This window comes from Tachyglossus aculeatus, chromosome 1 (assembly GCF_015852505.1).
Source record: "Tachyglossus aculeatus isolate mTacAcu1 chromosome 1, mTacAcu1.pri, whole genome shotgun sequence".
Taxonomy (NCBI): Eukaryota; Metazoa; Chordata; class Mammalia; order Monotremata; family Tachyglossidae; genus Tachyglossus; species Tachyglossus aculeatus.
Genome location: NC_052066.1, coordinates 109316383 through 109324619, shown reverse-complemented (window position 1 = coordinate 109324619; position 8237 = coordinate 109316383).

Below are 8237 nucleotides of genomic sequence, written 5' to 3'. Positions count from 1 at the left end.
CCTTTTTCTAAGTCTGTAGGCCTGTCAGTGCGACTGCATTCAACCTGCCTTTCTTAAACAAAGGGCTTCCAATAGGTACTCTACTCATTCAACTATTCAGTGGGGTGCAGAGCTATTTTCTTCTCCTTTGAATAGCATCATATGGTTCATTGTGACCAAGGTCTGCCAAAATCATTACCTGCTGCCTTTCTAGGTATTAGGCTCCCTCTTCATGCCACAGTTTGACAATCCTTTCAAAGACATTTTTCTACAGTGTAGTCTTCTACATTCTTTTGCTCAAGTAAATTTCCCTTCCAAATCCATTGTCTTTTCCTGCTCACTTATTAGGTGGTTAGAATGCAAATATCAATCAATGATATTCATTGAGCCCTTACTATGTGCAAAGCATTGTACTAAGCACTTGGGAAAGTCTACTACAACAGAATTAGCAGAAAGTTTCCCTGCCCTTAACAAGCTTACAGTTGGGGGCGGGGGGGGAAGATATTCATTAGTATGAATAAATGATGTATAGTATATCTTAGAGATACATAAGTGTTGTGGGACAACATAAGACAATCCTTTCTGTGGCCAATGGCTGTCTTTTTCTCATTCTGCTATTGTCATTAAGTTGGCCCTCATTTAAAGTTCACTCTTTTTCAGACCCTGTCTTGCTAGGACCAAGTGATCTTTAAATAGACCTGAAAGAACACTACTCCCACCTCCACCCCCAACTACATACTCAGGATTTCTGTGATGCCATAAGATAGCTGTCTTCTTCCTCTTAGCATATGAGTGCAATTCTCTTTTCTGAAAAATCAGTGATGAGGCATACTAACATCTATAAGCGTCATGGGGTTTAACATAGTCCCTGAAAAAAACCCCAGCTGGTTCTCTATTCCCATTTCCAAAGTTGAAATGTGATCCTAGGAATTTAACTTCCTCAAACTACCTTGTGATAGCCTCCTACATCTATAATCAATAATCTTTGTTACATAACATTTATTGAAAACTAGTGCCTAGCCAAGCACTGAACAATGCACTTGGGAGAATATCACAGAAGTAAAAGGTAAGGTTCCTACCTTCAAGGAGCTTGCAACATACTGGAGGAGAGTGAGACAGACACACATTGCATACCAAGTAGGAGGGAAAATGAGCATAATAGGTAAAAGCAAGAGTAAGAAAAATTGAGTAAATGAAGTATGAAAAATACTAAGGGTAACTTCTGGGACTAGGGGAAGGTGAAATTCTAGGGGACTTTATGGATTTCTGACTGACTTCAAGAGGGAGAGGCTCATCACCCAAGATTCAGTATGTTCTAGTGGAAAGACTATGGGTCTGACAACCACCTTCAGAAGACACAGGCTCTAGTTCCAGCTTTGCCACTGGCCATGTGGGTGACCTTGGGCAAGCCATTTTTTATCTCTCTGTGTGCATCAGTTTCCTCATCTGTAAAATGGGTACTTCCCAGTGTGTCCCATGTGGTTCAGGGACTATATCCAATCTGATTATCTCATATCTACCCTAGAACTTAGTGCAGTGTTGGACACACATTCAGCTCTTAACAAATACAGTAATTTTAATAAAAAAAGGGGTTGTTTTCCTCAATCAGAGACTTTAACAAAGATCAGAACATCAAGAAACAGATCTGAAATACAAGCCTGGCCTCTTATACAACAAACACATTCATCATCATCATCATCATAATACTGATATTTGTTAAGCACTTACTATGTGCCAAGCACTGTTCTAAGCATTGGGGGGGGATACAAGGTAATCAGTTTGTCCCACGTGAGGCTCACAGTCTTAATCCCCATTTCACATATGAGATAATTGAAGCACAGAGAAGTTAAGTGACTTTCCCTAAGTCACACAGCTGACAATCGTATTTATTGAGCACTTACTGTGTGCAGAGCACTGTCCTAAGCGCTTGGGAAGTACAAGTTGGCAACATATAGAGACAGTCCCTACCCAACAGTGGGCTCACAGTCTAAAAGGTGGAGACAGGATTAGAACCCATGACCTCTGACTCCTAAGCCCGTGCTCTTTTCACTGAGCCATGCTGCTTCTCTGCAACAAGTGCAGAAAAGTGCAACAAGGAACAACAAACAATGCGGAAGGATGTGTCAGTCATAAATTTTCAACCATGCATATGATCTCACTGCTTACCATTATCTCTAGTGATCGTTTCTTAGTGATTAAAATTAGGCTGGCCCCTTTAAATAGTTCTCTTTTCTTTTTCACAGCATTGGATGCTTACTATCTCTTAGCTAGCCTAACAAGTAGTAATGATAGTTATTAAGCAGCATGGCCTAATGGATAGAGCACGGGCTTGGGAGTTAGAAGTACTGGGGTCTAATCCCAGTTCTGCCACTTGTCTGCTGTGTGACCCTGGGCAAGTCATTTCTCTTTTCTGGGCTGCAGTTACCTCAGTTGTAAAATGGGGATTATCCATAAAGGACAGTGTTTGCTTATATATACCCCAGTGCTTAGTAAAGTGACTGGAACATAAGTGCTTAACAAACGTCATGATGATTATTATTGTTATCGCTATCATTATTCTTATGTGCTGAGCACTGAACTAAACACTAAAAAAGAGAATGCAAGTGGGAATTAGATTTGGACCCTGTCCCTTGACGGGTTCACAATCTATAGCTATAAGTTGGTGCATGCGGGTAATGGAGATGATGAAGTACTAAAATATTTAAGTAGCATAAGACAAGGCTCTTGGAACAGTGCTTGGCATATAGTAAGAACTTTAATTCCATCATTATTACAAGGACAAATCTCAATCAATCAATTCTATTTATTGAGCACTAACTATATGCAAAGCACTATATATAGTAAGTACTTGGAAGAATATACTATAATACTATAAAAAACACATTCCCTGCCCACATTGACCTTACAGTCTAGAGAGGGAGACAGACATTAATATAAATGAAGAAATCATGGATAGGTACACAAGTGCCACGGGGTTGAGGTGGGGTGGGGGAGGTGAATAAAATGAGCAAATCAGGGTGACGCAGAAGGGAATGGGAGAAAAGAAAATGAGGGCTTAGTCAGGGAAGGCTTCTTGGAGAAGATGTGCCTTCAATAAGGCTTTGAAATCCACAAAATACAAACAAAAATCAGTAGGGAGCTGTGGCTAGAGGAGCAGAATTTCTCCTCATGATGCAATTCTTACAGCAACGACTTTTACTGCCTCTAGCTTTACCTCGTTTCTGTGAAGTCTTGTGCTGCAGGTGCTGTTCTCATTCCCACTGGGGCGGTGGAAGGCAGGACTGGATGGGGTTTCTTTGATAGTGTGGAGGGGAGCTGCAGTCGACCCCGAGTGGCAGGCAAGGGAGGCAGACTGCTTGACCACAGTCGTTCTCGCCTGTGTCACAGTCAACCCCTGGCCCACGTAATTCCCCTGGCCTGGAATGCCCTCCCTCCACACATCCACCAAATTAGCTCTCTTCCTCCCTTCAAAGCCCTACTGAGAGCTCACCTCCTCCAGGAGGCCTTCCCAGACTGAGCCTCCCTTTTCCTCTCCTCCTCCCCCCCCGCCACCCTACCTCCTCTCCCTCTCCACGGCACTTGTATATATTTGCACAGATTTATTACTCTATTTATTTTACTTGTACATATTTACTATTCTATTTATTTTGTTAATGATGTGCATATAGCTATAATTCTATTTATTCTGACGGTTTTAACACCTGTCTACATGTTTTGTTTTGTTGTCCGTCTCCCCCTTCTAGACTGTGAGCCCATTGTTGGGTAGGGACCGTCTCTAAGTGTTGCCGACTTGTACTTCCCAAGCGCTTAGTACAGTGCTCTGAACACAGGAAGCGCTCAAGAAATATGATTGAATGAATGAAATGCAAGGAGGCAAGGCTGCAAATGCCAGATGTGTAAGCTTCTTATGGGCAGGGAATGTGTCTGCTAATTCTATTGTACTGTAATAATAATAATAATGATTATGGTAATAGTAATTGTGGTATTTATTAAGCGCTTACTATGTACCAGGCACTGTACCGAATCCTGGGGGGGAAATAGGCAAATTGGGTTGAACCCTGTCCCTGTCCAGGATTGAGCTCACAGTCTTAATCCCCATTTTCCAGATGAGGTAACTGAGGCCCATCATCACCATCATCATCAATTGTATTTATTGAGCGCTTACTGTGTGCAGAGCACTGTACTAAGCGCTTGGGAAGTACAAGTTGGTAACATATAGAGACAGTCCCTACCCAGCAGTGGGCTCACAGTCTAAAACGGGGAGACAGAGAACAAAACCAAACATACTAACAAAATAAAATAAATAGAATAGATATGCACAAGTAAAATAAATAAATAAATAGAGTAATAAATATGTACAAACATATATACAGGTGCTGTGGGGAAGGGAAGGAGATAAGATGGGGGAGATGGAGAGGGGGACGAGGGGGGGGACAAGGGGGGGACGAGGCCCAGAGAAGTAAAGTAACTTATCCAAGGCCACACAGCAGACAAATGATGGAGCTGGGATTAGAACTCTCTCAAGTGCTTAGTACAGTACTCTATACGTAGTAAGCACTCAATAAATATGATTGATTGATTGCATTAAGCTCTGGGGGTGAAGAGGGCTGATGAAGCAGAGCAGAGGCTCTTATACCGAGCCCACTATGCTCAGAGCATGCCAGGGGCAGGGAGAGAGTTTGCTGGCTGCATTGTAAGGACCAAGACCCTGAGGGCGACAGAGACTCTGACCAACGTCTTTATCTTATATTTATCCTAATGCTTAGAACAGTGTTTGACACAGAGTAAATACCACAATCTTAATAATACCACACAACCAATAATAAAGGGCAGTATGATCTGCAAGTGTGTGTGTCATCTTTTTTAAAAGGCTCCATAATGACTGCTGTACTTGATGCCTTTACATTTAACCAATTTCCTAAAGTCACTGAAGCTAACATAAGACTCTTGCCCTCAAGATTGTAAACTCCTTGTGGGTAGAGAATGGGTCTACCAACTCTGTTGTATTTTACACTCCCAAGCACTTAGTACAATGCCCTGCACACAGTAAGCATGCAATAAATACTATTGATTGATTGACTGATAAGGCTGCAACAAGAATTTCTGGAACAGGGCCAAGTCAATCAATCAATCGTATTTATTGAGCGCTTACTGTGTGCAGAGCACTGTACTAAGCGCTCGGGAAGTACAAGTCGTGCACTTTTGTGTTACAGTAGGTACTTATTGGGTTCAGTCAATAACAGAGAAGCAGCATGGCATAGTGGGTAGGGCATGGGCTCTAATCCCAGCTCTGCCACTTGTCTACTCTGTGACCTTGGGTAAGTCACTTCACTTCTCTGCACCTCAGTTACCTCATCTGTAAAATGGGGATTGAGACTGTGATCTCCACATGGGACAGGAACTGTGTCCAACCCTATTTGCTTGTATCCACCCCAGTGCTTATTACAGTGGCACATAGCAAGCACTTAACAAATACCAAGATTATTATCACTATTATTATTAACAAATTCTAGACAGTTAGCCCGTTGTTGGGTAGGGACCATCTCTATATGTTGCCAACTTGTACTTCCCAAGCGCTTAGTACAGTGCTCTGCACACAGTAATCGCTCAATAAATATGATTCAATGAATGAAATACTAATTGATGGTGATGGAAGCTGACAAGATTTGTTTGTAAGAAGAAAATCTTCCAAAAAAAGCTATTTTTTAAATTTGTTATATCTGAGAATCCTCTGGCCATTGCTGAAAGTCAAACTGGTCAATCAATCAGTAGTATTGATTTATTGATTTATAATATAGATTTATTGGTACAGTGTTTACTGTGCAAGGAGCACTGTACTAAGCACTTGGGACAGTACAAGCAAGTTAGCACCAGCCTTCCATTCAGTCAGAGAATTGAGTGGTGCTTGTCTCTGACCTCTGATCAACAAATGCTTAGCCAGTTATGTCAAGCAAACAGCCAGGAAGTCTTCCTAAATTCCATAGAAACAATTTTCCAGCATGAAAAAGAATGAGATACAAGCATCAACATTAAGCCCCTATCCTGAAAATGATTTTCTCTACTACCGATGACATATATCTGTAGAAAGCCATCTTTGTACTTTAATTCTTAAAGTAAAGTAATTAAATAATTATTAAAATAATAATTTAATTAAATACTTTGTACTTTAATTTAGGTGAAATTCACCTAGACGTCCATGTTTTTCCAATAAGGCTAATGTGTGACCTTCAGTCCTAGCCACATTGTATATACACAAAGGCTATATAGCTGAAACTGAAATTGAAACTGAAACTCCCTCCCTCTTCTCATCCTCCTGTTCACTGTTCTCTTCATCTTCAAAGTCACTCTAAAAATCCCAACTTCTCCAAGAGGCCTTCCACAATTAATCCCTTTATTCCCCATCCCATTCGCCTCCCCAGCTACCACCACTTCAGACCATTCACTTCCCCCACCCTGTACCCATTATGCACATTTAGTAAAGGCTCACCTCATCTCTCCCACACACAGCATTATGCACATGACTTTAAACTCTGTTGCTTCCCTCTACCTGCAATTGATTTTACAGTCTGTCTCCTGTACTAACAAGTAAGGTCTTTAAGGATTGGAATCATGTTTACTAACTCTATTGTTCTCTGCCAGGGACATTGATTGCCCCTTATTGTGCTCTGATATTTATTGTTTGGAGTGCCAGACCACTTAATTTGGTGTCATAATCTGCATAGCAACATAATTTGGTACCAGTGTTCCTGTTCTGGAAGCAACATGTCTGTGGTCCTCTTGTGTTGAGATACTAACACAAGGTGATCTAGAGATGGGGCTGGAAAGGCAGTGATCAGGCAGAGCAGAGGATTCTTTTTGTGTTTTTGTGGGGGGAGAAAGGGGTTATGGAATTTGTTAGGCAGTCACTCTATATCAGGTACTATACTAAATGCTGGGGTGGGTAAAAGAAAATCAGGTTGGGCACAGTCTCTGACCCACACAGGGCTCACAGTCTTAGTCCCACATTTGCAGAGGAGGTAACTGAGGTTGAGAGAAGGGAAGTGAATTGCCCAAGCTCACGCAACAGGCAAGTGATGGGGCGGAATTAGAACCCAGGCCCTTCTGACTTCCTGGCTTGGGCTCTATCCACTAGGTCACACTGGCTGCTAGGGCTGGGACTTTTTTTTGCTCTGAAGGATGTGAATCAATCAGTGGTATTCATTTATCTTGCCCACTAATATCTGTGACCTTTTTCCTCTCCTCCTCTCCATCTTTCCAGCCCTACCTCCTTCCCCTCCCCACAGCACCTGTGTATATGTTTGTACAGATTTATTACTCTATTTTACCATACATATTTACTATTCTATTTATTTTGTTAATGATGTGCATCTAGCTTTATTTCTATTTATTCTGATTACATCTGCCCACGTGTTTTGTTGTCTGTTTCCTCCTTCTAAACTGTGAGCCCGTTGTTGGGTAGGGACCATCTCTATATATTGCCAACTTGTACTTCCCAAGCGCTTAGTACAGTGCTCTGCACACAGTAAGCGCTCAATAAATATGATTGAATGAATGAGTGAATATTTATACTACTTTTCCATGATTTTCTCAACACTTTATAAAACTAGATGGTTTTGACCCAGTGTATCTCATTCCACTCCAACACATTCAATTCAAACTTTCAAACAGTACAATTGACTCTGCCCTTTAAATGAAACTGTGACTGAATCTCTAAAAAAGCTCACCCAGAATCAAACATCCAAAATAAATGTGAAAATCTCCTATAAAAAGGCATTTATTCTATGTCTGAGCTGCCAGGGGAAAGACAGACCTCATCACTCTTGTTTTTCTGTGTCTTTATTTGTGGTGAATATACCCTCTGTTTTTCCTTCATGATATTTCTAAGACCAGAGGCCCATGAGTTCAATACACTAGAGTGCCGATTGCTTTTCCCTGGCAAAGGATAGAGAAAAACTGCAAAACTCAACAGCCTATAGATATCCTGAAATTATTTCCAAAAAAATTCCTGTAACAAGGAAAGTGCAAGTGAACCAAGCTCAAGTTCTTGTCTTGTCTTATGTTGTTGAGTAGTTTCCAACCCATAGCGACACCATGGACACCTCTCCTAGAATGCCCCACTCTCCACCTGCAATCATTCTGGTAGTGTATCCATACAGTTTTCTTGGTAAAAATAGAGAAGTGGTTAACCATTGCCACCTTCCATGCAATATACTTGAGTCTCTGCCCTCGACTCTCTCCCATGTTGCAGCTGCCCAGCA